Here is a 23,594-nt window from a genome sequence, read left to right as displayed (position 1 = left end):
ATGGAATCGATTTCGCTCTATACCACTCACAGGCCACACAATCGTAGTTAGAAGGTGACGCGTTTGTGGGATGTCCCAGGACATTGTCACAAATGCCAAACTCAAGACAGTTGTCACTGACTAGTTGGTTACTGGTTTCCCTTTTAACAACTAAAGCCTTGCACAAAGTAAATCACCTCACACACTGGACATCTACAATGGATTCACCAAAGTCTCCTGAGAATGAGTGAATGTCCAAACTGAAAACGAAAGCAAAGTGAGATTTTTCAAGAGTCAGTTGAGATTTCGACCAAGACCAACAGAGATTTCTGTTGGCCTGGCAATCGAACACAGATTTCTTCCTCAGGGGTTTGCATACTTCACGAAATTACATGTTCAAAACATCCTGCATTGGCCGGGAATCGAACCCGGGCCTCCCGCGTGGCAGGCGAGAATTCTACCACTGAACAACCAATGCCTTGGAATACTGAGAAAAGGCCGGAAATCGTATCATAAAGCTTTATCTCCAAGCATATGTTTCGATTTGTGGGCTCAGCTACATTGTTCACCTTAAAAAAAGCAGTCCTTTCTCCCCGTCGGGGAATTGAACCCCGGTCTCCCGCGTGACAGGCGGGGATACTCACCACTATACTAACGAGGAGCTGGTGTGTTGGACCTTTGAAAAAACGTGGAGCATTGGTACAAACCATAAGTTTGCAGTGTTGGGCTTTAACCCTTCTAACAAAAACATCTGTATAGACTGAATGGTTAGAGCTAGAAGCTGCTGTGACCCCTCTATGGAATGCTGGGACTCTCACGAACACGTACATGGAATCGATTTCGCTCTATACCACTCACAGGCCACACAATCGTAGTTAGAAGGTGACGCGTTTGTGGGATGTCCCAGGACATTGTCACAAATGCCAAACTCAAGACAGTTGTCACTGACTAGTTGGTTACTGGTTTCCCTTTTAACAACTAAAGCCTTGCACAAAGTAAATCACCTCACACACTGGACATCTACAATGGATTCACCAAAGTCTCCTGAGAATGAGTGAATGTCCAAACTGAAAACGAAAGCAAAGTGAGATTTTTCAAGAGTCAGTTGAGATTTCGACCAAGACCAACAGAGATTTCTGTTGGCCTGGCAATCGAACACAGATTTCTTCCTCAGGGGTTTGCATACTTCACGAAATTACATGTTCAAAACATCCTGCATTGGCCGGGAATCGAACCCGGGCCTCCCGCGTGGCAGGCGAGAATTCTACCACTGAACAACCAATGCCTTGGAATACTGAGAAAAGGCCGGAAATCGTATCATAAAGCTTTATCTCCAAGCATATGTTTCGATTTGTGGGCTAAGCTACACTGTTCACCTTAAAAAAAGGCAGTCCTTTCTCCCCGTCGGGGAATTGAACCCCGGTCTCCCGCGTGACAGGCGGGGATACTCACCACTATACTAACGAGGAGCTGGTGTGTTGGACCTTTGAAAAAACGTGGAGCATTGGTACAAACCATAAGTTTGCAGTGTTGGGCTTTAACCCTTCTAACAAAAACATCTGTATAGACTGAATGGTTAGAGCTAGAAGCTGCTGTGACCCCTCTATGGAATGCTGGGACTCTCACGAACACGTACATGGAATCGATTTCGCTCTATACCACTCACAGGCCACACAATCGTAGTTAGAAGGTGACGCGTTTGTGGGATGTCCCAGGACATTGTCACAAATGCCAAACTCAAGACAGTTGTCACTGACTAGTTGGTTACTGGTTTCCCTTTTAACAACTAAAGCCTTGCACAAAGTAAATCACCTCACACACTGGACATCTACAATGGATTGACCAAAGTCTCCTGAGAATGAGTGAATGTCCAAACTGAAAACGAAAGCAAAGTGAGATTTTTCAAGAGTCAGTTGAGATTTCGACCAAGACCAACAGAGATTTCTGTTGGCCTGGCAATCGAACACAGATTTCTTCCTCAGGGGTTTGCATACTTCACGAAATTACATGTTCAAAACATCCTGCATTGGCCGGGAATCGAACCCGGGCCTCCCGCGTGGCAGGCGAGAATTCTACCACTGAACAACCAATGCCTTGGAATACTGAGAAAAGGCCGGAAATCGTATCATAAAGCTTTATCTCCAAGCATATGTTTCGATTTGTGGGCTAAGCTACACTGTTCACCTTAAAAAAAGGAGTCCTTTCTCCCCGTCGGGGAATTGAACCCCGGTCTCCCGCGTGACAGGCGGGGATACTCACCACTATACTAACGAGGAGCTGGTGTGTTGGACCTTTGAAAAAACGTGGAGCATTGGTACAAACCATAAGTTTGCAGTGTTGGGCTTTAACCCTTCTAACAAAAACATCTGTATAGACTGAATGGTTAGAGCTAGAAGCTGCTGTGACCCCTCTATGGAATGCTGGGACTCTCACGAACACGTACATGGAATCGATTTCGCTCTATACCACTCACAGGCCACACAATCGTAGTTAGAAGGTGACGCGTTTGTGGGATGTCCCAGGACATTGTCACAAATGCCAAACTCAAGACAGTTGTCACTGACTAGTTGGTTACTGGTTTCCCTTTTAACAACTAAAGCCTTGCACAAAGTAAATCACCTCACACACTGGACATCTACAATGGATTGACCAAAGTCTCCTGAGAATGAGTGAATGTCCAAACTGAAAACGAAAGCAAAGTGAGATTTTTCAAGAGTCAGTTGAGATTTCGACCAAGACCAACAGAGATTTCTGTTGGCCTGGCAATCGAACACAGATTTCTTCCTCAGGGGTTTGCATACTTCACGAAATTACATGTTCAAAACATCCTGCATTGGCCGGGAATCGAACCCGGGCCTCCCGCGTGGCAGGCGAGAATTCTACCACTGAACAACCAATGCCTTGGAATACTGAGAAAAGGCCGGAAATCGTATCATAAAGCTTTATCTCCAAGCATATGTTTCGATTTGTGGGCTAAGCTACACTGTTCACCTTAAAAAAAGGAGTCCTTTCTCCCCGTCGGGGAATTGAACCCCGGTCTCCCGCGTGACAGGCGGGGATACTCACCACTATACTAACGAGGAGCTGGTGTGTTGGACCTTTGAAAAAACGTGGAGCATTGGTACAAACCATAAGTTTGCAGTGTTGGGCTTTAACCCTTCTAACAAAAACATCTGTATAGACTGAATGGTTAGAGCTAGAAGCTGCTGTGACCCCTCTATGGAATGCTGGGACTCTCACGAACACGTACATGGAATCGATTTCGCTCTATACCACTCACAGGCCACACAATCGTAGTTAGAAGGTGACGCGTTTGTGGGATGTCCCAGGACATTGTCACAAATGCCAAACTCAAGACAGTTGTCACTGACTAGTTGGTTACTGGTTTCCCTTTTAACAACTAAAGCCTTGCACAAAGTAAATCACCTCACACACTGGACATCTACAATGGATTGACCAAAGTCTCCTGAGAATGAGTGAATGTCCAAACTGAAAACGAAAGCAAAGTGAGATTTTTCAAGAGTCAGTTGAGATTTCGACCAAGACCAACAGAGATTTCTGTTGGCCTGGCAATCGAACACAGATTTCTTCCTCAGGGGTTTGCATACTTCACGAAATTACATGTTCAAAACATCCTGCATTGGCCGGGAATCGAACCCGGGCCTCCCGCGTGGCAGGCGAGAATTCTACCACTGAACAACCAATGCCTTGGAATACTGAGAAAAGGCCGGAAATCGTATCATAAAGCTTTATCTCCAAGCATATGTTTCGATTTGTGGGCTAAGCTACACTGTTCACCTTAAAAAAAGGAGTCCTTTCTCCCCGTCGGGGAATTGAACCCCGGTCTCCCGCGTGACAGGCGGGGATACTCACCACTATACTAACGAGGAGCTGGTGTGTTGGACCTTTGAAAAAACGTGGAGCATTGGTACAAACCATAAGTTTGCAGTGTTGGGCTTTAACCCTTCTAACAAAAACATCTGTATAGACTGAATGGTTAGAGCTAGAAGCTGCTGTGACCCCTCTATGGAATGCTGGGACTCTCACGAACACGTACATGGAATCGATTTCGCTCTATACCACTCACAGGCCACACAATCGTAGTTAGAAGGTGACGCGTTTGTGGGATGTCCCAGGACATTGTCACAAATGCCAAACTCAAGACAGTTGTCACTGACTAGTTGGTTACTGGTTTCCCTTTTAACAACTAAAGCCTTGCACAAAGTAAATCACCTCACACACTGGACATCTACAATGGATTGACCAAAGTCTCCTGAGAATGAGTGAATGTCCAAACTGAAAACGAAAGCAAAGTGAGATTTTTCAAGAGTCAGTTGAGATTTCGACCAAGACCAACAGAGATTTCTGTTGGCCTGGCAATCGAACACAGATTTCTTCCTCAGGGGTTTGCATACTTCACGAAATTACATGTTCAAAACATCCTGCATTGGCCGGGAATCGAACCCGGGCCTCCCGCGTGGCAGGCGAGAATTCTACCACTGAACAACCAATGCCTTGGAATACTGAGAAAAGGCCGGAAATCGTATCATAAAGCTTTATCTCCAAGCATATGTTTCGATTTGTGGGCTCAGCTACACTGTTCACCTTAAAAAAAGCAGTCCTTTCTCCCCGTCGGGGAATTGAACCCCGGTCTCCCGCGTGACAGGCGGGGATACTCACCACTATACTAACGAGGAGCTGGTGTGTTGGACCTTTGAAAAAACGTGGAGCATTGGTACAAACCATAAGTTTGCAGTGTTGGGCTTTAACCCTTCTAACAAAAACATCTGTATAGACTGAATGGTTAGAGCTAGAAGCTGCTGTGACCCCTCTATGGAATGCTGGGACTCTCACGAACACGTACATGGAATCGATTTCGCTCTATACCACTCACAGGCCACACAATCGTAGTTAGAAGGTGACGCGTTTGTGGGATGTCCCAGGACATTGTCACAAATGCCAAACTCAAGACAGTTGTCACTGACTAGTTGGTTACTGGTTTCCCTTTTAACAACTAAAGCCTTGCACAAAGTAAATCACCTCACACACTGGACATCTACAATGGATTGACCAAAGTCTCCTGAGAATGAGTGAATGTCCAAACTGAAAACGAAAGCAAAGTGAGATTTTTCAAGAGTCAGTTGAGATTTCGACCAAGACCAACAGAGATTTCTGTTGGCCTGGCAATCGAACACAGATTTCTTCCTCAGGGGTTTGCATACTTCACGAAATTACATGTTCAAAACATCCTGCATTGGCCGGGAATCGAACCCGGGCCTCCCGCGTGGCAGGCGAGAATTCTACCACTGAACAACCAATGCCTTGGAATACTGAGAAAAGGCCGGAAATCGTATCATAAAGCTTTATCTCCAAGCATATGTTTCGATTTGTGGGCTAAGCTACACTGTTCACCTTAAAAAAAGGAGTCCTTTCTCCCCGTCGGGGAATTGAACCCCGGTCTCCCGCGTGACAGGCGGGGATACTCACCACTATACTAACGAGGAGCTGGTGTGTTGGACCTTTGAAAAAACGTGGAGCATTGGTACAAACCATAAGTTTGCAGTGTTGGGCTTTAACCCTTCTAACAAAAACATCTGTATAGACTGAATGGTTAGAGCTAGAAGCTGCTGTGACCCCTCTATGGAATGCTGGGACTCTCACGAACACGTACATGGAATCGATTTCGCTCTATACCACTCACAGGCCACACAATCGTAGTTAGAAGGTGACGCGTTTGTGGGATGTCCCAGGACATTGTCACAAATGCCAAACTCAAGACAGTTGTCACTGACTAGTTGGTTACTGGTTTCCCTTTTAACAACTAAAGCCTTGCACAAAGTAAATCACCTCACACACTGGACATCTACAATGGATTGACCAAAGTCTCCTGAGAATGAGTGAATGTCCAAACTGAAAACGAAAGCAAAGTGAGATTTTTCAAGAGTCAGTTGAGATTTCGACCAAGACCAACAGAGATTTCTGTTGGCCTGGCAATCGAACACAGATTTCTTCCTCAGGGGTTTGCATACTTCACGAAATTACATGTTCAAAACATCCTGCATTGGCCGGGAATCGAACCCGGGCCTCCCGCGTGGCAGGCGAGAATTCTACCACTGAACAACCAATGCCTTGGAATACTGAGAAAAGGCCGGAAATCGTATCATAAAGCTTTATCTCCAAGCATATGTTTCGATTTGTGGGCTAAGCTACACTGTTCACCTTAAAAAAAGGAGTCCTTTCTCCCCGTCGGGGAATTGAACCCCGGTCTCCCGCGTGACAGGCGGGGATACTCACCACTATACTAACGAGGAGCTGGTGTGTTGGACCTTTGAAAAAACGTGGAGCATTGGTACAAACCATAAGTTTGCAGTGTTGGGCTTTAACCCTTCTAACAAAAACATCTGTATAGACTGAATGGTTAGAGCTAGAAGCTGCTGTGACCCCTCTATGGAATGCTGGGACTCTCACGAACACGTACATGGAATCGATTTCGCTCTATACCACTCACAGGCCACACAATCGTAGTTAGAAGGTGACGCGTTTGTGGGATGTCCCAGGACATTGTCACAAATGCCAAACTCAAGACAGTTGTCACTGACTAGTTGGTTACTGGTTTCCCTTTTAACAACTAAAGCCTTGCACAAAGTAAATCACCTCACACACTGGACATCTACAATGGATTGACCAAAGTCTCCTGAGAATGAGTGAATGTCCAAACTGAAAACGAAAGCAAAGTGAGATTTTTCAAGAGTCAGTTGAGATTTCGACCAAGACCAACAGAGATTTCTGTTGGCCTGGCAATCGAACACAGATTTCTTCCTCAGGGGTTTGCATACTTCACGAAATTACATGTTCAAAACATCCTGCATTGGCCGGGAATCGAACCCGGGCCTCCCGCGTGGCAGGCGAGAATTCTACCACTGAACAACCAATGCCTTGGAATACTGAGAAAAGGCCGGAAATCGTATCATAAAGCTTTATCTCCAAGCATATGTTTCGATTTGTGGGCTAAGCTACACTGTTCACCTTAAAAAAAGGAGTCCTTTCTCCCCGTCGGGGAATTGAACCCCGGTCTCCCGCGTGACAGGCGGGGATACTCACCACTATACTAACGAGGAGCTGGTGTGTTGGACCTTTGAAAAAACGTGGAGCATTGGTACAAACCATAAGTTTGCAGTGTTGGGCTTTAACCCTTCTAACAAAAACATCTGTATAGACTGAATGGTTAGAGCTAGAAGCTGCTGTGACCCCTCTATGGAATGCTGGGACTCTCACGAACACGTACATGGAATCGATTTCGCTCTATACCACTCACAGGCCACACAATCGTAGTTAGAAGGTGACGCGTTTGTGGGATGTCCCAGGACATTGTCACAAATGCCAAACTCAAGACAGTTGTCACTGACTAGTTGGTTACTGGTTTCCCTTTTAACAACTAAAGCCTTGCACAAAGTAAATCACCTCACACACTGGACATCTACAATGGATTGACCAAAGTCTCCTGAGAATGAGTGAATGTCCAAACTGAAAACGAAAGCAAAGTGAGATTTTTCAAGAGTCAGTTGAGATTTCGACCAAGACCAACAGAGATTTCTGTTGGCCTGGCAATCGAACACAGATTTCTTCCTCAGGGGTTTGCATACTTCACGAAATTACATGTTCAAAACATCCTGCATTGGCCGGGAATCGAACCCGGGCCTCCCGCGTGGCAGGCGAGAATTCTACCACTGAACAACCAATGCCTTGGAATACTGAGAAAAGGCCGGAAATCGTATCATAAAGCTTTATCTCCAAGCATATGTTTCGATTTGTGGGCTAAGCTACACTGTTCACCTTAAAAAAAGGAGTCCTTTCTCCCCGTCGGGGAATTGAACCCCGGTCTCCCGCGTGACAGGCGGGGATACTCACCACTATACTAACGAGGAGCTGGTGTGTTGGACCTTTGAAAAAACGTGGAGCATTGGTACAAACCATAAGTTTGCAGTGTTGGGCTTTAACCCTTCTAACAAAAACATCTGTATAGACTGAATGGTTAGAGCTAGAAGCTGCTGTGACCCCTCTATGGAATGCTGGGACTCTCACGAACACGTACATGGAATCGATTTCGCTCTATACCACTCACAGGCCACACAATCGTAGTTAGAAGGTGACGCGTTTGTGGGATGTCCCAGGACATTGTCACAAATGCCAAACTCAAGACAGTTGTCACTGACTAGTTGGTTACTGGTTTCCCTTTTAACAACTAAAGCCTTGCACAAAGTAAATCACCTCACACACTGGACATCTACAATGGATTGACCAAAGTCTCCTGAGAATGAGTGAATGTCCAAACTGAAAACGAAAGCAAAGTGAGATTTTTCAAGAGTCAGTTGAGATTTCGACCAAGACCAACAGAGATTTCTGTTGGCCTGGCAATCGAACACAGATTTCTTCCTCAGGGGTTTGCATACTTCACGAAATTACATGTTCAAAACATCCTGCATTGGCCGGGAATCGAACCCGGGCCTCCCGCGTGGCAGGCGAGAATTCTACCACTGAACAACCAATGCCTTGGAATACTGAGAAAAGGCCGGAAATCGTATCATAAAGCTTTATCTCCAAGCATATGTTTCGATTTGTGGGCTAAGCTACACTGTTCACCTTAAAAAAAGGCAGTCCTTTCTCCCCGTCGGGGAATTGAACCCCGGTCTCCCGCGTGACAGGCGGGGATACTCACCACTATACTAACGAGGAGCTGGTGTGTTGGACCTTTGAAAAAACGTGGAGCATTGGTACAAACCATAAGTTTGCAGTGTTGGGCTTTAACCCTTCTAACAAAAACATCTGTATAGACTGAATGGTTAGAGCTAGAAGCTGCTGTGACCCCTCTATGGAATGCTGGGACTCTCACGAACACGTACATGGAATCGATTTCGCTCTATACCACTCACAGGCCACACAATCGTAGTTAGAAGGTGACGCGTTTGTGGGATGTCCCAGGACATTGTCACAAATGCCAAACTCAAGACAGTTGTCACTGACTAGTTGGTTACTGGTTTCCCTTTTAACAACTAAAGCCTTGCACAAAGTAAATCACCTCACACACTGGACATCTACAATGGATTGACCAAAGTCTCCTGAGAATGAGTGAATGTCCAAACTGAAAACGAAAGCAAAGTGAGATTTTTCAAGAGTCAGTTGAGATTTCGACCAAGACCAACAGAGATTTCTGTTGGCCTGGCAATCGAACACAGATTTCTTCCTCAGGGGTTTGCATACTTCACGAAATTACATGTTCAAAACATCCTGCATTGGCCGGGAATCGAACCCGGGCCTCCCGCGTGGCAGGCGAGAATTCTACCACTGAACAACCAATGCCTTGGAATACTGAGAAAAGGCCGGAAATCGTATCATAAAGCTTTATCTCCAAGCATATGTTTCGATTTGTGGGCTAAGCTACACTGTTCACCTTAAAAAAAGGAGTCCTTTCTCCCCGTCGGGGAATTGAACCCCGGTCTCCCGCGTGACAGGCGGGGATACTCACCACTATACTAACGAGGAGCTGGTGTGTTGGACCTTTGAAAAAACGTGGAGCATTGGTACAAACCATAAGTTTGCAGTGTTGGGCTTTAACCCTTCTAACAAAAACATCTGTATAGACTGAATGGTTAGAGCTAGAAGCTGCTGTGACCCCTCTATGGAATGCTGGGACTCTCACGAACACGTACATGGAATCGATTTCGCTCTATACCACTCACAGGCCACACAATCGTAGTTAGAAGGTGACGCGTTTGTGGGATGTCCCAGGACATTGTCACAAATGCCAAACTCAAGACAGTTGTCACTGACTAGTTGGTTACTGGTTTCCCTTTTAACAACTAAAGCCTTGCACAAAGTAAATCACCTCACACACTGGACATCTACAATGGATTGACCAAAGTCTCCTGAGAATGAGTGAATGTCCAAACTGAAAACGAAAGCAAAGTGAGATTTTTCAAGAGTCAGTTGAGATTTCGACCAAGACCAACAGAGATTTCTGTTGGCCTGGCAATCGAACACAGATTTCTTCCTCAGGGGTTTGCATACTTCACGAAATTACATGTTCAAAACATCCTGCATTGGCCGGGAATCGAACCCGGGCCTCCCGCGTGGCAGGCGAGAATTCTACCACTGAACAACCAATGCCTTGGAATACTGAGAAAAGGCCGGAAATCGTATCATAAAGCTTTATCTCCAAGCATATGTTTCGATTTGTGGGCTAAGCTACACTGTTCACCTTAAAAAAAGGAGTCCTTTCTCCCCGTCGGGGAATTGAACCCCGGTCTCCCGCGTGACAGGCGGGGATACTCACCACTATACTAACGAGGAGCTGGTGTGTTGGACCTTTGAAAAAACGTGGAGCATTGGTACAAACCATAAGTTTGCAGTGTTGGGCTTTAACCCTTCTAACAAAAACATCTGTATAGACTGAATGGTTAGAGCTAGAAGCTGCTGTGACCCCTCTATGGAATGCTGGGACTCTCACGAACACGTACATGGAATCGATTTCGCTCTATACCACTCACAGGCCACACAATCGTAGTTAGAAGGTGACGCGTTTGTGGGATGTCCCAGGACATTGTCACAAATGCCAAACTCAAGACAGTTGTCACTGACTAGTTGGTTACTGGTTTCCCTTTTAACAACTAAAGCCTTGCACAAAGTAAATCACCTCACACACTGGACATCTACAATGGATTGACCAAAGTCTCCTGAGAATGAGTGAATGTCCAAACTGAAAACGAAAGCAAAGTGAGATTTTTCAAGAGTCAGTTGAGATTTCGACCAAGACCAACAGAGATTTCTGTTGGCCTGGCAATCGAACACAGATTTCTTCCTCAGGGGTTTGCATACTTCACGAAATTACATGTTCAAAACATCCTGCATTGGCCGGGAATCGAACCCGGGCCTCCCGCGTGGCAGGCGAGAATTCTACCACTGAACAACCAATGCCTTGGAATACTGAGAAAAGGCCGGAAATCGTATCATAAAGCTTTATCTCCAAGCATATGTTTCGATTTGTGGGCTAAGCTACACTGTTCACCTTAAAAAAAGGAGTCCTTTCTCCCCGTCGGGGAATTGAACCCCGGTCTCCCGCGTGACAGGCGGGGATACTCACCACTATACTAACGAGGAGCTGGTGTGTTGGACCTTTGAAAAAACGTGGAGCATTGGTACAAACCATAAGTTTGCAGTGTTGGGCTTTAACCCTTCTAACAAAAACATCTGTATAGACTGAATGGTTAGAGCTAGAAGCTGCTGTGACCCCTCTATGGAATGCTGGGACTCTCACGAACACGTACATGGAATCGATTTCGCTCTATACCACTCACAGGCCACACAATCGTAGTTAGAAGGTGACGCGTTTGTGGGATGTCCCAGGACATTGTCACAAATGCCAAACTCAAGACAGTTGTCACTGACTAGTTGGTTACTGGTTTCCCTTTTAACAACTAAAGCCTTGCACAAAGTAAATCACCTCACACACTGGACATCTACAATGGATTGACCAAAGTCTCCTGAGAATGAGTGAATGTCCAAACTGAAAACGAAAGCAAAGTGAGATTTTTCAAGAGTCAGTTGAGATTTCGACCAAGACCAACAGAGATTTCTGTTGGCCTGGCAATCGAACACAGATTTCTTCCTCAGGGGTTTGCATACTTCACGAAATTACATGTTCAAAACATCCTGCATTGGCCGGGAATCGAACCCGGGCCTCCCGCGTGGCAGGCGAGAATTCTACCACTGAACAACCAATGCCTTGGAATACTGAGAAAAGGCCGGAAATCGTATCATAAAGCTTTATCTCCAAGCATATGTTTCGATTTGTGGGCTAAGCTACACTGTTCACCTTAAAAAAAGGAGTCCTTTCTCCCCGTCGGGGAATTGAACCCCGGTCTCCCGCGTGACAGGCGGGGATACTCACCACTATACTAACGAGGAGCTGGTGTGTTGGACCTTTGAAAAAACGTGGAGCATTGGTACAAACCATAAGTTTGCAGTGTTGGGCTTTAACCCTTCTAACAAAAACATCTGTATAGACTGAATGGTTAGAGCTAGAAGCTGCTGTGACCCCTCTATGGAATGCTGGGACTCTCACGAACACGTACATGGAATCGATTTCGCTCTATACCACTCACAGGCCACACAATCGTAGTTAGAAGGTGACGCGTTTGTGGGATGTCCCAGGACATTGTCACAAATGCCAAACTCAAGACAGTTGTCACTGACTAGTTGGTTACTGGTTTCCCTTTTAACAACTAAAGCCTTGCACAAAGTAAATCACCTCACACACTGGACATCTACAATGGATTGACCAAAGTCTCCTGAGAATGAGTGAATGTCCAAACTGAAAACGAAAGCAAAGTGAGATTTTTCAAGAGTCAGTTGAGATTTCGACCAAGACCAACAGAGATTTCTGTTGGCCTGGCAATCGAACACAGATTTCTTCCTCAGGGGTTTGCATACTTCACGAAATTACATGTTCAAAACATCCTGCATTGGCCGGGAATCGAACCCGGGCCTCCCGCGTGGCAGGCGAGAATTCTACCACTGAACAACCAATGCCTTGGAATACTGAGAAAAGGCCGGAAATCGTATCATAAAGCTTTATCTCCAAGCATATGTTTCGATTTGTGGGCTAAGCTACACTGTTCACCTTAAAAAAAGGAGTCCTTTCTCCCCGTCGGGGAATTGAACCCCGGTCTCCCGCGTGACAGGCGGGGATACTCACCACTATACTAACGAGGAGCTGGTGTGTTGGACCTTTGAAAAAACGTGGAGCATTGGTACAAACCATAAGTTTGCAGTGTTGGGCTTTAACCCTTCTAACAAAAACATCTGTATAGACTGAATGGTTAGAGCTAGAAGCTGCTGTGACCCCTCTATGGAATGCTGGGACTCTCACGAACACGTACATGGAATCGATTTCGCTCTATACCACTCACAGGCCACACAATCGTAGTTAGAAGGTGACGCGTTTGTGGGATGTCCCAGGACATTGTCACAAATGCCAAACTCAAGACAGTTGTCACTGACTAGTTGGTTACTGGTTTCCCTTTTAACAACTAAAGCCTTGCACAAAGTAAATCACCTCACACACTGGACATCTACAATGGATTGACCAAAGTCTCCTGAGAATGAGTGAATGTCCAAACTGAAAACGAAAGCAAAGTGAGATTTTTCAAGAGTCAGTTGAGATTTCGACCAAGACCAACAGAGATTTCTGTTGGCCTGGCAATCGAACACAGATTTCTTCCTCAGGGGTTTGCATACTTCACGAAATTACATGTTCAAAACATCCTGCATTGGCCGGGAATCGAACCCGGGCCTCCCGCGTGGCAGGCGAGAATTCTACCACTGAACAACCAATGCCTTGGAATACTGAGAAAAGGCCGGAAATCGTATCATAAAGCTTTATCTCCAAGCATATGTTTCGATTTGTGGGCTAAGCTACACTGTTCACCTTAAAAAAAGGAGTCCTTTCTCCCCGTCGGGGAATTGAACCCCGGTCTCCCGCGTGACAGGCGGGGATACTCACCACTATACTAACGAGGAGCTGGTGTGTTGGACCTTTGAAAAAACGTGGAGCATTGGTACAAACCATAAGTTTGCAGTGTTGGGCTTTAACCCTTCTAACAAAAACATCTGTATAGACTGAATGGTTAGAGCTAGAAGCTGCTGTGACCCCTCTATGGAATGCTGGGACTCTCACGAACACGTACATGGAATCGATTTCGCTCTATACCACTCACAGGCCACACAATCGTAGTTAGAAGGTGACGCGTTTGTGGGATGTCCCAGGACATTGTCACAAATGCCAAACTCAAGACAGTTGTCACTGACTAGTTGGTTACTGGTTTCCCTTTTAACAACTAAAGCCTTGCACAAAGTAAATCACCTCACACACTGGACATCTACAATGGATTGACCAAAGTCTCCTGAGAATGAGTGAATGTCCAAACTGAAAACGAAAGCAAAGTGAGATTTTTCAAGAGTCAGTTGAGATTTCGACCAAGACCAACAGAGATTTCTGTTGGCCTGGCAATCGAACACAGATTTCTTCCTCAGGGGTTTGCATACTTCACGAAATTACATGTTCAAAACATCCTGCATTGGCCGGGAATCGAACCCGGGCCTCCCGCGTGGCAGGCGAGAATTCTACCACTGAACAACCAATGCCTTGGAATACTGAGAAAAGGCCGGAAATCGTATCATAAAGCTTTATCTCCAAGCATATGTTTCGATTTGTGGGCTAAGCTACACTGTTCACCTTAAAAAAAGGAGTCCTTTCTCCCCGTCGGGGAATTGAACCCCGGTCTCCCGCGTGACAGGCGGGGATACTCACCACTATACTAACGAGGAGCTGGTGTGTTGGACCTTTGAAAAAACGTGGAGCATTGGTACAAACCATAAGTTTGCAGTGTTGGGCTTTAACCCTTCTAACAAAAACATCTGTATAGACTGAATGGTTAGAGCTAGAAGCTGCTGTGACCCCTCTATGGAATGCTGGGACTCTCACGAACACGTACATGGAATCGATTTCGCTCTATACCACTCACAGGCCACACAATCGTAGTTAGAAGGTGACGCGTTTGTGGGATGTCCCAGGACATTGTCACAAATGCCAAACTCAAGACAGTTGTCACTGACTAGTTGGTTACTGGTTTCCCTTTTAACAACTAAAGCCTTGCACAAAGTAAATCACCTCACACACTGGACATCTACAATGGATTGCACCAAAGTCTCCTGAGAATGAGTGAATGTCCAAACTGAAAACGAAAGCAAAGTGAGATTTTTCAAGAGTCAGTTGAGATTTCGACCAAGACCAACAGAGATTTCTGTTGGCCTGGCAATCGAACACAGATTTCTTCCTCAGGGGTTTGCATACTTCACGAAATTACATGTTCAAAACATCCTGCATTGGCCGGGAATCGAACCCGGGCCTCCCGCGTGGCAGGCGAGAATTCTACCACTGAACAACCAATGCCTTGGAATACTGAGAAAAGGCCGGAAATCGTATCATAAAGCTTTATCTCCAAGCATATGTTTCGATTTGTGGGCTAAGCTACACTGTTCACCTTAAAAAAAGGAGTCCTTTCTCCCCGTCGGGGAATTGAACCCCGGTCTCCCGCGTGACAGGCGGGGATACTCACCACTATACTAACGAGGAGCTGGTGTGTTGGACCTTTGAAAAAACGTGGAGCATTGGTACAAACCATAAGTTTGCAGTGTTGGGCTTTAACCCTTCTAACAAAAACATCTGTATAGACTGAATGGTTAGAGCTAGAAGCTGCTGTGACCCCTCTATGGAATGCTGGGACTCTCACGAACACGTACATGGAATCGATTTCGCTCTATACCACTCACAGGCCACACAATCGTAGTTAGAAGGTGACGCGTTTGTGGGATGTCCCAGGACATTGTCACAAATGCCAAACTCAAGACAGTTGTCACTGACTAGTTGGTTACTGGTTTCCCTTTTAACAACTAAAGCCTTGCACAAAGTAAATCACCTCACACACTGGACATCTACAATGGATTGACCAAAGTCTCCTGAGAATGAGTGAATGTCCAAACTGAAAACGAAAGCAAAGTGAGATTTTTCAAGAGTCAGTTGAGATTTCGACCAAGACCAACAGAGATTTCTGTTGGCCTGGCAATCGAACACAGATTTCTTCCTCAGGGGTTTGCATACTTCACGAAATTACATGTTCAAAACATCCTGCATTGGCCGGGAATCGAACCCGGGCCTCCCGCGTGGCAGGCGAGAATTCTACCACTGAACAACCAATGCCTTGGAATACTGAGAAAAGGCCGGAAATCGTATCATAAAGCTTTATCTCCAAGCATATGTTTCGATTTGTGGGCTAAGCTACACTGTTCACCTTAAAAAAAGGAGTCCTTTCTCCCCGTCGGGGAATTGAACCCCGGTCTCCCGCGTGACAGGCGGGGATACTCACCACTATACTAACGAGGAGCTGGTGTGTTGGACCTTTGAAAAAACGTGGAGCATTGGTACAAACCATAAGTTTGCAGTGTTGGGCTTTAACCCTTCTAACAAAAACATCTGTATAGACTGAATGGTTAGAGCTAGAAGCTGCTGTGACCCCTCTATGGAATGCTGGGACTCTCACGAACACGTACATGGAATCGATTTCGCTCTATACCACTCACAGGCCACACAATCGTAGTTAGAAGGTGACGCGTTTGTGGGATGTCCCAGGACATTGTCACAAATGCCAAACTCAAGACAGTTGTCACTGACTAGTTGGTTACTGGTTTCCCTTTTAACAACTAAAGCCTTGCACAAAGTAAATCACCTCACACACTGGACATCTACAATGGATTGACCAAAGTCTCCTGAGAATGAGTGAATGTCCAAACTGAAAACGAAAGCAAAGTGAGATTTTTCAAGAGTCAGTTGAGATTTCGACCAAGACCAACAGAGATTTCTGTTGGCCTGGCAATCGAACACAGATTTCTTCCTCAGGGGTTTGCATACTTCACGAAATTACATGTTCAAAACATCCTGCATTGGCCGGGAATCGAACCCGGGCCTCCCGCGTGGCAGGCGAGAATTCTACCACTGAACAACCAATGCCTTGGAATACTGAGAAAAGGCCGGAAATCGTATCATAAAGCTTTATCTCCAAGCATATGTTTCGATTTGTGGGCTAAGCTACACTGTTCACCTTAAAAAAAGGAGTCCTTTCTCCCCGTCGGGGAATTGAACCCCGGTCTCCCGCGTGACAGGCGGGGATACTCACCACTATACTAACGAGGAGCTGGTGTGTTGGACCTTTGAAAAAACGTGGAGCATTGGTACAAACCATAAGTTTGCAGTGTTGGGCTTTAACCCTTCTAACAAAAACATCTGTATAGACTGAATGGTTAGAGCTAGAAGCTGCTGTGACCCCTCTATGGAATGCTGGGACTCTCACGAACACGTACATGGAATCGATTTCGCTCTATACCACTCACAGGCCACACAATCGTAGTTAGAAGGTGACGCGTTTGTGGGATGTCCCAGGACATTGTCACAAATGCCAAACTCAAGACAGTTGTCACTGACTAGTTGGTTACTGGTTTCCCTTTTAACAACTAAAGCCTTGCACAAAGTAAATCACCTCACACACTGGACATCTACAATGGATTGCACCAAAGTCTCCTGAGAATGAGTGAATGTCCAAACTGAAAACGAAAGCAAAGTGAGATTTTTCAAGAGTCAGTTGAGATTTCGACCAAGACCAACAGAGATTTCTGTTGGCCTGGCAATCGAACACAGATTTCTTCCTCAGGGGTTTGCATACTTCACGAAATTACATGTTCAAAACATCCTGCATTGGCCGGGAATCGAACCCGGGCCTCCCGCGTGGCAGGCGAGAATTCTACCACTGAACAACCAATGCCTTGGAATACTGAGAAAAGGCCGGAAATCGTATCATAAAGCTTTATCTCCAAGCATATGTTTCGATTTGTGGGCTCAGCTACACTGTTCACCTTAAAAAAAGGCAGTCCTTTCTCCCCGTCGGGGAATTGAACCCCGGTCTCCCGCGTGACAGGCGGGGATACTCACCACTATACTAACGAGGAGCTGGTGTGTTGGACCTTTGAAAAAACGTGGAGCATTGGTACAAACCATAAGTTTGCAGTGTTGGGCTTTAACCCTTCTAACAAAAACATCTGTATAGACTGAATGGTTAGAGCTAGAAGCTGCTGTGACCCCTCTATGGAATGCTGGGACTCTCACGAACACGTACATGGAATCGATTTCGCTCTATACCACTCACAGGCCACACAATCGTAGTTAGAAGGTGACGCGTTTGTGGGATGTCCCAGGACATTGTCACAAATGCCAAACTCAAGACAGTTGTCACTGACTAGTTGGTTACTGGTTTCCCTTTTAACAACTAAAGCCTTGCACAAAGTAAATCACCTCACACACTGGACATCTACAATGGATTCACCAAAGTCTCCTGAGAATGAGTGAATGTCCAAACTGAAAACGAAAGCAAAGTGAGATTTTTCAAGAGTCAGTTGAGATTTCGACCAAGACCAACAGAGATTTCTGTTGGCCTGGCAATCGAACACAGATTTCTTCCTCAGGGGTTTGCATACTTCACGAAATTACATGTTCAAAACATCCTGCATTGGCCGGGAATCGAACCCGGGCCTCCCGCGTGGCAGGCGAGAATTCTACCACTGAACAACCAATGCCTTGGAATACTGAGAAAAGGCCGGAAATCGTATCATAAAGCTTTATCTCCAAGCATATGTTTGGATTTGTGGGCTCAGCTACATTGTTCACCTTAAAAAAAGCAGTCCTTTCTCCCCGTCGGGGAATTGAACCCCGGTCTCCCGCGTGACAGGCGGGGATACTCACCACTATACTAACGAGGAGCTGGTGTGTTGGACCTTTGAAAAAACGTGGAGCATTGGTACAAACCATAAGTTTGCAGTGTTGGGCTTTAACCCTTCTAACAAAAACATCTGTATAGACTGAATGGTTAGAGCTAGAAGCTGCTGTGACCCCTCTATGGAATGCTGGGACTCTCACGAACACGTACATGGAATCGATTTCGCTCTATACCACTCACAGGCCACACAATCGTAGTTAGAAGGTGACGCGTTTGTGGGATGTCCCAGGACATTGTCACAAATGCCAAACTCAAGACAGTTGTCACTGACTAGTTGGTTACTGGTTTCCCTTTTAACAACTAAAGCCTTGCACAAAGTAAATCACCTCACACACTGGACATCTACAATGGATTCACCAAAGTCTCCTGAGAATGAGTGAATGTCCAAACTGAAAACGAAAGCAAAGTGAGATTTTTCAAGAGTCAGTTGAGATTTCGACCAAGACCAACAGAGATTTCTGTTGGCCTGGCAATCGAACACAGATTTCTTCCTCAGGGGTTTGCATACTTCACGAAATTACATGTTCAAAACATCCTGCATTGGCCGGGAATCGAACCCGGGCCTCCCGCGTGGCAGGCGAGAATTCTACCACTGAACAACCAATGCCTTGGAATACTGAGAAAAGGCCGGAAATCGTATCATAAAGCTTTATCTCCAAGCATATGTTTGGATTTGTGGGCTCAGCTACATTGTTCACCTTAAAAAAAGCAGTCCTTTCTCCCCGTCGGGGAATTGAACCCCGGTCTCCCGCGTGACAGGCGGGGATACTCACCACTATACTAACGAGGAGCTGGTGTGTTGGACCTTTGAAAAAACGTGGAGCATTGGTACAAACCATAAGTTTGCAGTGTTGGGCTTTAACCCTTCTAACAAAAACATCTGTATAGACTGAATGGTTAGAGCTAGAAGCTGCTGTGACCCCTCTATGGAATGCTGGGACTCTCACGAACACGTACATGGAATCGATTTCGCTCTATACCACTCACAGGCCACACAATCGTAGTTAGAAGGTGACGCGTTTGTGGGATGTCCCAGGACATTGTCACAAATGCCAAACTCAAGACAGTTGTCACTGACTAGTTGGTTACTGGTTTCCCTTTTAACAACTAAAGCCTTGCACAAAGTAAATCACCTCACACACTGGACATCTACAATGGATTCACCAAAGTCTCCTGAGAATGAGTGAATGTCCAAACTGAAAACGAAAGCAAAGTGAGATTTTTCAAGAGTCAGTTGAGATTTCGACCAAGACCAACAGAGATTTCTGTTGGCCTGGCAATCGAACACAGATTTCTTCCTCAGGGGTTTGCATACTTCACGAAATTACATGTTCAAAACATCCTGCATTGGCCGGGAATCGAACCCGGGCCTCCCGCGTGGCAGGCGAGAATTCTACCACTGAACAACCAATGCCTTGGAATACTGAGAAAAGGCCGGAAATCGTATCATAAAGCTTTATCTCCAAGCATATGTTTGGATTTGTGGGCTCAGCTACATTGTTCACCTTAAAAAAAGCAGTCCTTTCTCCCCGTCGGGGAATTGAACCCCGGTCTCCCGCGTGACAGGCGGGGATACTCACCACTATACTAACGAGGAGCTGGTGTGTTGGACCTTTGAAAAAACGTGGAGCATTGGTACAAACCATAAGTTTGCAGTGTTGGGCTTTAACCCTTCTAACAAAAACATCTGTATAGACTGAATGGTTAGAGCTAGAAGCTGCTGTGACCCCTCTATGGAATGCTGGGACTCTCACGAACACGTACATGGAATCGATTTCGCTCTATACCACTCACAGGCCACACAATCGTAGTTAGAAGGTGACGCGTTTGTGGGATGTCCCAGGACATTGTCACAAATGCCAAACTCAAGACAGTTGTCACTGACTAGTTGGTTACTGGTTTCCCTTTTAACAACTAAAGCCTTGCACAAAGTAAATCACCTCACACACTGGACATCTACAATGGATTCACCAAAGTCTCCTGAGAATGAGTGAATGTCCAAACTGAAAACGAAAGCAAAGTGAGATTTTTCAAGAGTCAGTTGAGATTTCGACCAAGACCAACAGAGATTTCTGTTGGCCTGGCAATCGAACACAGATTTCTTCCTCAGGGGTTTGCATACTTCACGAAATTACATGTTCAAAACATCCTGCATTGGCCGGGAATCGAACCCGGGCCTCCCGCGTGGCAGGCGAGAATTCTACCACTGAACAACCAATGCCTTGGAATACTGAGAAAAGGCCGGAAATCGTATCATAAAGCTTTATCTCCAAGCATATGTTTCGATTTGTGGGCTAAGCTACATTGTTCACCTTAAAAAAAGCAGTCCTTTCTCCCCGTCGGGGAATTGAACCCCGGTCTCCCGCGTGACAGGCGGGGATACTCACCACTATACTAACGAGGAGCTGGTGTGTTGGACCTTTGAAAAAACGTGGAGCATTGGTACAAACCATAAGTTTGCAGTGTTGGGCTTTAACCCTTCTAACAAAAACATCTGTATAGACTGAATGGTTAGAGCTAGAAGCTGCTGTGACCCCTCTATGGAATGCTGGGACTCTCACGAACACGTACATGGAATCGATTTCGCTCTATACCACTCACAGGCCACACAATCGTAGTTAGAAGGTGACGCGTTTGTGGGATGTCCCAGGACATTGTCACAAATGCCAAACTCAAGACAGTTGTCACTGACTAGTTGGTTACTGGTTTCCCTTTTAACAACTAAAGCCTTGCACAAAGTAAATCACCTCACACACTGGACATCTACAATGGATTCACCAAAGTCTCCTGAGAATGAGTGAATGTCCAAACTGAAAACGAAAGCAAAGTGAGATTTTTCAAGAGTCAGTTGAGATTTCGACCAAGACCAACAGAGATTTCTGTTGGCCTGGCAATCGAACACAGATTTCTTCCTCAGGGGTTTGCATACTTCACGAAATTACATGTTCAAAACATCCTGCATTGGCCGGGAATCGAACCCGGGCCTCCCGCGTGGCAGGCGAGAATTCTACCACTGAACAACCAATGCCTTGGAATACTGAGAAAAGGCCGGAAATCGTATCATAAAGCTTATCTCCAAGCATATGTTTCGATTTGTGGGCTCAGCTACATTGTTCACCTTAAAAAAAGCAGTCCTTTCTCCCCGTCGGGGAATTGAACCCCGGTCTCCCGCGTGACAGGCGGGGATACTCACCACTATACTAACGAGGAGCTGGTGTGTTGGACCTTTGAAAAAACGTGGAGCATTGGTACAAACCATAAGTTTGCAGTGTTGGGCTTTAACCCTTCTAACAAAAACATCTGTATAGACTGAATGGTTAGAGCTAGAAGCTGCTGTGACCCCTCTATGGAATGCTGGGACTCTCACGAACACGTACATGGAATCGATTTCGCTCTATACCACTCACAGGCCACACAATCGTAGTTAGAAGGTGACGCGTTTGTGGGATGTCCCAGGACATTGTCACAAATGCCAAACTCAAGACAGTTGTCACTGACTAGTTGGTTACTGGTTTCCCTTTTAACAACTAAAGCCTTGCACAAAGTAAATCACCTCACACACTGGACATCTACAATGGATTCACCAAAGTCTCCTGAGAATGAGTGAATGTCCAAACTGAAAACGAAAGCAAAGTGAGATTTTTCAAGAGTCAGTTGAGATTTCGACCAAGAACAACAGAGATTTCTGTTGGCCTGGCAATCGAACACAGATTTCTTCCTCAGGGGTTTGCATACTTCACGAAATTACATGTTCAAAACATCCTGCATTGGCCGGGAATCGAACCCGGGCCTCCCGCGTGGCAGGCGAGAATTCTACCACTGAACAACCAATGCCTTGGAATACTGAGAAAAGGCCGGAAATCGTATCATAAAGCTTTATCTCCAAGCATACGTTTCGATTTGTGGGCTCAGCTACATTGTTCACCTTAAAAAAAGGCAGTCCTTTCTCCCCGTCGGGGAATTGAACCCCGGTCTCCCGCGTGACAGGCGGGGATACTCACCACTATACTAACGAGGAGCTGGTGTGTTGGACCTTTGAAAAACGTGGAGCATTGGTACAAACCATAAGTTTGCAGTGTTGGGCTTTAACCCTTCTAACAAAAACATCTGTATAGACTGAATGGTTAGAGCTAGAAGCTGCTGTGACCCCTCTATGGAATGCTGGGACTCTCACGAACACGTACATGGAATCGATTTCGCTCTATACCACTCACAGGCCACACAATCGTAGTTAGAAGGTGACGCGTTTGTGGGATGTCCCAGGACATTGTCACAAATGCCAAACTCAAGACAGTTGTACTGACTAGTTGGTTACTCGTTTCCCTTTTAACAACTAAAGCCTTGCACAAAGTAAATCACCTCACACACTGGACATCTACAATGGATTCACCAAAGTCTCCTGAGAATGAGTGAATGTCCAAACTGAAAACGAAAGCAAAGTGAGATTTTTCAAGAGTCAGTTGAGATTTCGACCAAGAACAACAGAGATTTCTGTTGGCCTGGCAATCGAACACAGATTTCTTCCTCAGGGGGTTTGCATACTTCACGAAATTACATGTTCAAAAATCCTGCATTGGCCGGGAATCGAACCCGGGCCTCCCGCGTGGCAGGCGAGAATTCTACCACTGAACAACCAATGCCTTGGAATACTGAGAAAAGGCCGGAAATCGTATCATAAAGCTTTATTCTCCAAGCATACTGTTTCGATTTGTGGGCTCAGCTACATTGTTCACCTTAAAAAAAGCAGTCCTTTCTCCCCGTCGGGGAATTGAACCCCGGTCTCCCGCGTGACAGGCGGGGATACTCACCACTATACTAACGAGGAGCTGGTGTGTTGGACCTTTGAAAAAACGTGGAGCATTGGTACAAACCATAAGTTTGCAGTGTTGGGCTTTAACCCTTCTAACAAAAAATCTGTATAGACTGAATGGTTAGAGCTGCTGTGACCCCTCTATGGAATGCTGGGACTCTCACGAACACGTACATTAATCGATTTCGCTCTATACCACTCACAGGCCACACAATCGTATTAGAAGGTGACGCGTTTGTGGGATGTCCCAGGACATTGTCAAAATGCCAAACTCAAGACAGTTTCACTGACTAGTTGGTTATCGTTTCCCTTTTAACAACTAAAGCCTTGCACAAAGTAATCACCTCACACCTGGACATCTACAATGG

The 23,594-nt window shown here is 45.7% G+C and overlaps 58 non-coding genes across 58 annotated transcripts; all 58 read right to left on the bottom strand.

Annotated features, from left to right (window-relative positions):
• Window positions 1-386: 386 nt before the first annotated feature.
• trnag-gcc (transfer RNA glycine (anticodon GCC)) lies at window positions 387-457 on the bottom strand. Its single transcript has one exon. It is a non-coding gene; the product is annotated as a tRNA-Gly (tRNA).
• A 111-nt stretch (window positions 458-568) lies between these two features.
• On the bottom strand, window positions 569-640 carry trnad-guc (transfer RNA aspartic acid (anticodon GUC)). Its single transcript has one exon. It is a non-coding gene; the product is annotated as a tRNA-Asp (tRNA).
• Window positions 641-1,193: 553 nt separating this feature from the next.
• trnag-gcc (transfer RNA glycine (anticodon GCC)) lies at window positions 1,194-1,264 on the bottom strand. Its single transcript has one exon. It is a non-coding gene; the product is annotated as a tRNA-Gly (tRNA).
• A 112-nt stretch (window positions 1,265-1,376) lies between these two features.
• trnad-guc (transfer RNA aspartic acid (anticodon GUC)) lies at window positions 1,377-1,448 on the bottom strand. The gene has a single exon. It is a non-coding gene; the product is annotated as a tRNA-Asp (tRNA).
• A 553-nt stretch (window positions 1,449-2,001) lies between these two features.
• On the bottom strand, window positions 2,002-2,072 carry trnag-gcc (transfer RNA glycine (anticodon GCC)). Its single transcript has one exon. It is a non-coding gene; the product is annotated as a tRNA-Gly (tRNA).
• A 111-nt stretch (window positions 2,073-2,183) lies between these two features.
• trnad-guc (transfer RNA aspartic acid (anticodon GUC)) lies at window positions 2,184-2,255 on the bottom strand. Its single transcript has one exon. It is a non-coding gene; the product is annotated as a tRNA-Asp (tRNA).
• Window positions 2,256-2,808: 553 nt separating this feature from the next.
• Window positions 2,809-2,879, bottom strand: trnag-gcc (transfer RNA glycine (anticodon GCC)). Its single transcript has one exon. It is a non-coding gene; the product is annotated as a tRNA-Gly (tRNA).
• A 111-nt stretch (window positions 2,880-2,990) lies between these two features.
• Window positions 2,991-3,062, bottom strand: trnad-guc (transfer RNA aspartic acid (anticodon GUC)). Its single transcript has one exon. It is a non-coding gene; the product is annotated as a tRNA-Asp (tRNA).
• A 553-nt stretch (window positions 3,063-3,615) lies between these two features.
• trnag-gcc (transfer RNA glycine (anticodon GCC)) lies at window positions 3,616-3,686 on the bottom strand. The gene has a single exon. It is a non-coding gene; the product is annotated as a tRNA-Gly (tRNA).
• Window positions 3,687-3,797: 111 nt separating this feature from the next.
• On the bottom strand, window positions 3,798-3,869 carry trnad-guc (transfer RNA aspartic acid (anticodon GUC)). The gene has a single exon. It is a non-coding gene; the product is annotated as a tRNA-Asp (tRNA).
• A 553-nt stretch (window positions 3,870-4,422) lies between these two features.
• trnag-gcc (transfer RNA glycine (anticodon GCC)) lies at window positions 4,423-4,493 on the bottom strand. Its single transcript has one exon. It is a non-coding gene; the product is annotated as a tRNA-Gly (tRNA).
• A 111-nt stretch (window positions 4,494-4,604) lies between these two features.
• Window positions 4,605-4,676, bottom strand: trnad-guc (transfer RNA aspartic acid (anticodon GUC)). Its single transcript has one exon. It is a non-coding gene; the product is annotated as a tRNA-Asp (tRNA).
• A 553-nt stretch (window positions 4,677-5,229) lies between these two features.
• On the bottom strand, window positions 5,230-5,300 carry trnag-gcc (transfer RNA glycine (anticodon GCC)). The gene has a single exon. It is a non-coding gene; the product is annotated as a tRNA-Gly (tRNA).
• Window positions 5,301-5,411: 111 nt separating this feature from the next.
• On the bottom strand, window positions 5,412-5,483 carry trnad-guc (transfer RNA aspartic acid (anticodon GUC)). Its single transcript has one exon. It is a non-coding gene; the product is annotated as a tRNA-Asp (tRNA).
• Window positions 5,484-6,036: 553 nt separating this feature from the next.
• trnag-gcc (transfer RNA glycine (anticodon GCC)) lies at window positions 6,037-6,107 on the bottom strand. Its single transcript has one exon. It is a non-coding gene; the product is annotated as a tRNA-Gly (tRNA).
• Window positions 6,108-6,218: 111 nt separating this feature from the next.
• On the bottom strand, window positions 6,219-6,290 carry trnad-guc (transfer RNA aspartic acid (anticodon GUC)). Its single transcript has one exon. It is a non-coding gene; the product is annotated as a tRNA-Asp (tRNA).
• Window positions 6,291-6,843: 553 nt separating this feature from the next.
• Window positions 6,844-6,914, bottom strand: trnag-gcc (transfer RNA glycine (anticodon GCC)). The gene has a single exon. It is a non-coding gene; the product is annotated as a tRNA-Gly (tRNA).
• Window positions 6,915-7,025: 111 nt separating this feature from the next.
• On the bottom strand, window positions 7,026-7,097 carry trnad-guc (transfer RNA aspartic acid (anticodon GUC)). Its single transcript has one exon. It is a non-coding gene; the product is annotated as a tRNA-Asp (tRNA).
• Window positions 7,098-7,650: 553 nt separating this feature from the next.
• On the bottom strand, window positions 7,651-7,721 carry trnag-gcc (transfer RNA glycine (anticodon GCC)). The gene has a single exon. It is a non-coding gene; the product is annotated as a tRNA-Gly (tRNA).
• A 111-nt stretch (window positions 7,722-7,832) lies between these two features.
• Window positions 7,833-7,904, bottom strand: trnad-guc (transfer RNA aspartic acid (anticodon GUC)). The gene has a single exon. It is a non-coding gene; the product is annotated as a tRNA-Asp (tRNA).
• A 553-nt stretch (window positions 7,905-8,457) lies between these two features.
• Window positions 8,458-8,528, bottom strand: trnag-gcc (transfer RNA glycine (anticodon GCC)). Its single transcript has one exon. It is a non-coding gene; the product is annotated as a tRNA-Gly (tRNA).
• Window positions 8,529-8,640: 112 nt separating this feature from the next.
• trnad-guc (transfer RNA aspartic acid (anticodon GUC)) lies at window positions 8,641-8,712 on the bottom strand. The gene has a single exon. It is a non-coding gene; the product is annotated as a tRNA-Asp (tRNA).
• A 553-nt stretch (window positions 8,713-9,265) lies between these two features.
• Window positions 9,266-9,336, bottom strand: trnag-gcc (transfer RNA glycine (anticodon GCC)). Its single transcript has one exon. It is a non-coding gene; the product is annotated as a tRNA-Gly (tRNA).
• A 111-nt stretch (window positions 9,337-9,447) lies between these two features.
• Window positions 9,448-9,519, bottom strand: trnad-guc (transfer RNA aspartic acid (anticodon GUC)). Its single transcript has one exon. It is a non-coding gene; the product is annotated as a tRNA-Asp (tRNA).
• A 553-nt stretch (window positions 9,520-10,072) lies between these two features.
• On the bottom strand, window positions 10,073-10,143 carry trnag-gcc (transfer RNA glycine (anticodon GCC)). Its single transcript has one exon. It is a non-coding gene; the product is annotated as a tRNA-Gly (tRNA).
• A 111-nt stretch (window positions 10,144-10,254) lies between these two features.
• trnad-guc (transfer RNA aspartic acid (anticodon GUC)) lies at window positions 10,255-10,326 on the bottom strand. The gene has a single exon. It is a non-coding gene; the product is annotated as a tRNA-Asp (tRNA).
• A 553-nt stretch (window positions 10,327-10,879) lies between these two features.
• trnag-gcc (transfer RNA glycine (anticodon GCC)) lies at window positions 10,880-10,950 on the bottom strand. Its single transcript has one exon. It is a non-coding gene; the product is annotated as a tRNA-Gly (tRNA).
• Window positions 10,951-11,061: 111 nt separating this feature from the next.
• On the bottom strand, window positions 11,062-11,133 carry trnad-guc (transfer RNA aspartic acid (anticodon GUC)). Its single transcript has one exon. It is a non-coding gene; the product is annotated as a tRNA-Asp (tRNA).
• Window positions 11,134-11,686: 553 nt separating this feature from the next.
• trnag-gcc (transfer RNA glycine (anticodon GCC)) lies at window positions 11,687-11,757 on the bottom strand. The gene has a single exon. It is a non-coding gene; the product is annotated as a tRNA-Gly (tRNA).
• Window positions 11,758-11,868: 111 nt separating this feature from the next.
• trnad-guc (transfer RNA aspartic acid (anticodon GUC)) lies at window positions 11,869-11,940 on the bottom strand. The gene has a single exon. It is a non-coding gene; the product is annotated as a tRNA-Asp (tRNA).
• Window positions 11,941-12,493: 553 nt separating this feature from the next.
• trnag-gcc (transfer RNA glycine (anticodon GCC)) lies at window positions 12,494-12,564 on the bottom strand. Its single transcript has one exon. It is a non-coding gene; the product is annotated as a tRNA-Gly (tRNA).
• Window positions 12,565-12,675: 111 nt separating this feature from the next.
• trnad-guc (transfer RNA aspartic acid (anticodon GUC)) lies at window positions 12,676-12,747 on the bottom strand. Its single transcript has one exon. It is a non-coding gene; the product is annotated as a tRNA-Asp (tRNA).
• Window positions 12,748-13,300: 553 nt separating this feature from the next.
• On the bottom strand, window positions 13,301-13,371 carry trnag-gcc (transfer RNA glycine (anticodon GCC)). The gene has a single exon. It is a non-coding gene; the product is annotated as a tRNA-Gly (tRNA).
• A 111-nt stretch (window positions 13,372-13,482) lies between these two features.
• trnad-guc (transfer RNA aspartic acid (anticodon GUC)) lies at window positions 13,483-13,554 on the bottom strand. Its single transcript has one exon. It is a non-coding gene; the product is annotated as a tRNA-Asp (tRNA).
• Window positions 13,555-14,107: 553 nt separating this feature from the next.
• Window positions 14,108-14,178, bottom strand: trnag-gcc (transfer RNA glycine (anticodon GCC)). The gene has a single exon. It is a non-coding gene; the product is annotated as a tRNA-Gly (tRNA).
• Window positions 14,179-14,289: 111 nt separating this feature from the next.
• On the bottom strand, window positions 14,290-14,361 carry trnad-guc (transfer RNA aspartic acid (anticodon GUC)). The gene has a single exon. It is a non-coding gene; the product is annotated as a tRNA-Asp (tRNA).
• Window positions 14,362-14,915: 554 nt separating this feature from the next.
• Window positions 14,916-14,986, bottom strand: trnag-gcc (transfer RNA glycine (anticodon GCC)). Its single transcript has one exon. It is a non-coding gene; the product is annotated as a tRNA-Gly (tRNA).
• Window positions 14,987-15,097: 111 nt separating this feature from the next.
• Window positions 15,098-15,169, bottom strand: trnad-guc (transfer RNA aspartic acid (anticodon GUC)). The gene has a single exon. It is a non-coding gene; the product is annotated as a tRNA-Asp (tRNA).
• Window positions 15,170-15,722: 553 nt separating this feature from the next.
• trnag-gcc (transfer RNA glycine (anticodon GCC)) lies at window positions 15,723-15,793 on the bottom strand. Its single transcript has one exon. It is a non-coding gene; the product is annotated as a tRNA-Gly (tRNA).
• Window positions 15,794-15,904: 111 nt separating this feature from the next.
• trnad-guc (transfer RNA aspartic acid (anticodon GUC)) lies at window positions 15,905-15,976 on the bottom strand. Its single transcript has one exon. It is a non-coding gene; the product is annotated as a tRNA-Asp (tRNA).
• A 553-nt stretch (window positions 15,977-16,529) lies between these two features.
• trnag-gcc (transfer RNA glycine (anticodon GCC)) lies at window positions 16,530-16,600 on the bottom strand. Its single transcript has one exon. It is a non-coding gene; the product is annotated as a tRNA-Gly (tRNA).
• Window positions 16,601-16,711: 111 nt separating this feature from the next.
• trnad-guc (transfer RNA aspartic acid (anticodon GUC)) lies at window positions 16,712-16,783 on the bottom strand. Its single transcript has one exon. It is a non-coding gene; the product is annotated as a tRNA-Asp (tRNA).
• A 554-nt stretch (window positions 16,784-17,337) lies between these two features.
• On the bottom strand, window positions 17,338-17,408 carry trnag-gcc (transfer RNA glycine (anticodon GCC)). The gene has a single exon. It is a non-coding gene; the product is annotated as a tRNA-Gly (tRNA).
• Window positions 17,409-17,520: 112 nt separating this feature from the next.
• Window positions 17,521-17,592, bottom strand: trnad-guc (transfer RNA aspartic acid (anticodon GUC)). The gene has a single exon. It is a non-coding gene; the product is annotated as a tRNA-Asp (tRNA).
• A 553-nt stretch (window positions 17,593-18,145) lies between these two features.
• On the bottom strand, window positions 18,146-18,216 carry trnag-gcc (transfer RNA glycine (anticodon GCC)). The gene has a single exon. It is a non-coding gene; the product is annotated as a tRNA-Gly (tRNA).
• A 111-nt stretch (window positions 18,217-18,327) lies between these two features.
• Window positions 18,328-18,399, bottom strand: trnad-guc (transfer RNA aspartic acid (anticodon GUC)). The gene has a single exon. It is a non-coding gene; the product is annotated as a tRNA-Asp (tRNA).
• Window positions 18,400-18,952: 553 nt separating this feature from the next.
• trnag-gcc (transfer RNA glycine (anticodon GCC)) lies at window positions 18,953-19,023 on the bottom strand. Its single transcript has one exon. It is a non-coding gene; the product is annotated as a tRNA-Gly (tRNA).
• A 111-nt stretch (window positions 19,024-19,134) lies between these two features.
• On the bottom strand, window positions 19,135-19,206 carry trnad-guc (transfer RNA aspartic acid (anticodon GUC)). Its single transcript has one exon. It is a non-coding gene; the product is annotated as a tRNA-Asp (tRNA).
• A 553-nt stretch (window positions 19,207-19,759) lies between these two features.
• On the bottom strand, window positions 19,760-19,830 carry trnag-gcc (transfer RNA glycine (anticodon GCC)). Its single transcript has one exon. It is a non-coding gene; the product is annotated as a tRNA-Gly (tRNA).
• A 111-nt stretch (window positions 19,831-19,941) lies between these two features.
• On the bottom strand, window positions 19,942-20,013 carry trnad-guc (transfer RNA aspartic acid (anticodon GUC)). Its single transcript has one exon. It is a non-coding gene; the product is annotated as a tRNA-Asp (tRNA).
• Window positions 20,014-20,566: 553 nt separating this feature from the next.
• On the bottom strand, window positions 20,567-20,637 carry trnag-gcc (transfer RNA glycine (anticodon GCC)). The gene has a single exon. It is a non-coding gene; the product is annotated as a tRNA-Gly (tRNA).
• A 111-nt stretch (window positions 20,638-20,748) lies between these two features.
• On the bottom strand, window positions 20,749-20,820 carry trnad-guc (transfer RNA aspartic acid (anticodon GUC)). Its single transcript has one exon. It is a non-coding gene; the product is annotated as a tRNA-Asp (tRNA).
• Window positions 20,821-21,373: 553 nt separating this feature from the next.
• Window positions 21,374-21,444, bottom strand: trnag-gcc (transfer RNA glycine (anticodon GCC)). The gene has a single exon. It is a non-coding gene; the product is annotated as a tRNA-Gly (tRNA).
• A 110-nt stretch (window positions 21,445-21,554) lies between these two features.
• Window positions 21,555-21,626, bottom strand: trnad-guc (transfer RNA aspartic acid (anticodon GUC)). The gene has a single exon. It is a non-coding gene; the product is annotated as a tRNA-Asp (tRNA).
• Window positions 21,627-22,179: 553 nt separating this feature from the next.
• On the bottom strand, window positions 22,180-22,250 carry trnag-gcc (transfer RNA glycine (anticodon GCC)). Its single transcript has one exon. It is a non-coding gene; the product is annotated as a tRNA-Gly (tRNA).
• Window positions 22,251-22,362: 112 nt separating this feature from the next.
• trnad-guc (transfer RNA aspartic acid (anticodon GUC)) lies at window positions 22,363-22,434 on the bottom strand. The gene has a single exon. It is a non-coding gene; the product is annotated as a tRNA-Asp (tRNA).
• Window positions 22,435-22,985: 551 nt separating this feature from the next.
• trnag-gcc (transfer RNA glycine (anticodon GCC)) lies at window positions 22,986-23,056 on the bottom strand. Its single transcript has one exon. It is a non-coding gene; the product is annotated as a tRNA-Gly (tRNA).
• Window positions 23,057-23,169: 113 nt separating this feature from the next.
• Window positions 23,170-23,241, bottom strand: trnad-guc (transfer RNA aspartic acid (anticodon GUC)). Its single transcript has one exon. It is a non-coding gene; the product is annotated as a tRNA-Asp (tRNA).
• Between the last annotated feature and the right edge of the window lie 353 nt (window positions 23,242-23,594).

Source organism: Oncorhynchus kisutch, unplaced genomic scaffold, assembly GCF_002021735.2.
Source record: "Oncorhynchus kisutch isolate 150728-3 unplaced genomic scaffold, Okis_V2 scaffold1905, whole genome shotgun sequence".
NCBI lineage: Eukaryota > Metazoa > Chordata > Actinopteri > Salmoniformes > Salmonidae > Oncorhynchus > Oncorhynchus kisutch.
The sequence above is the reverse complement of the archived record's forward strand: the minus strand, read 5'-3'. Positions and strand labels throughout refer to the sequence as shown.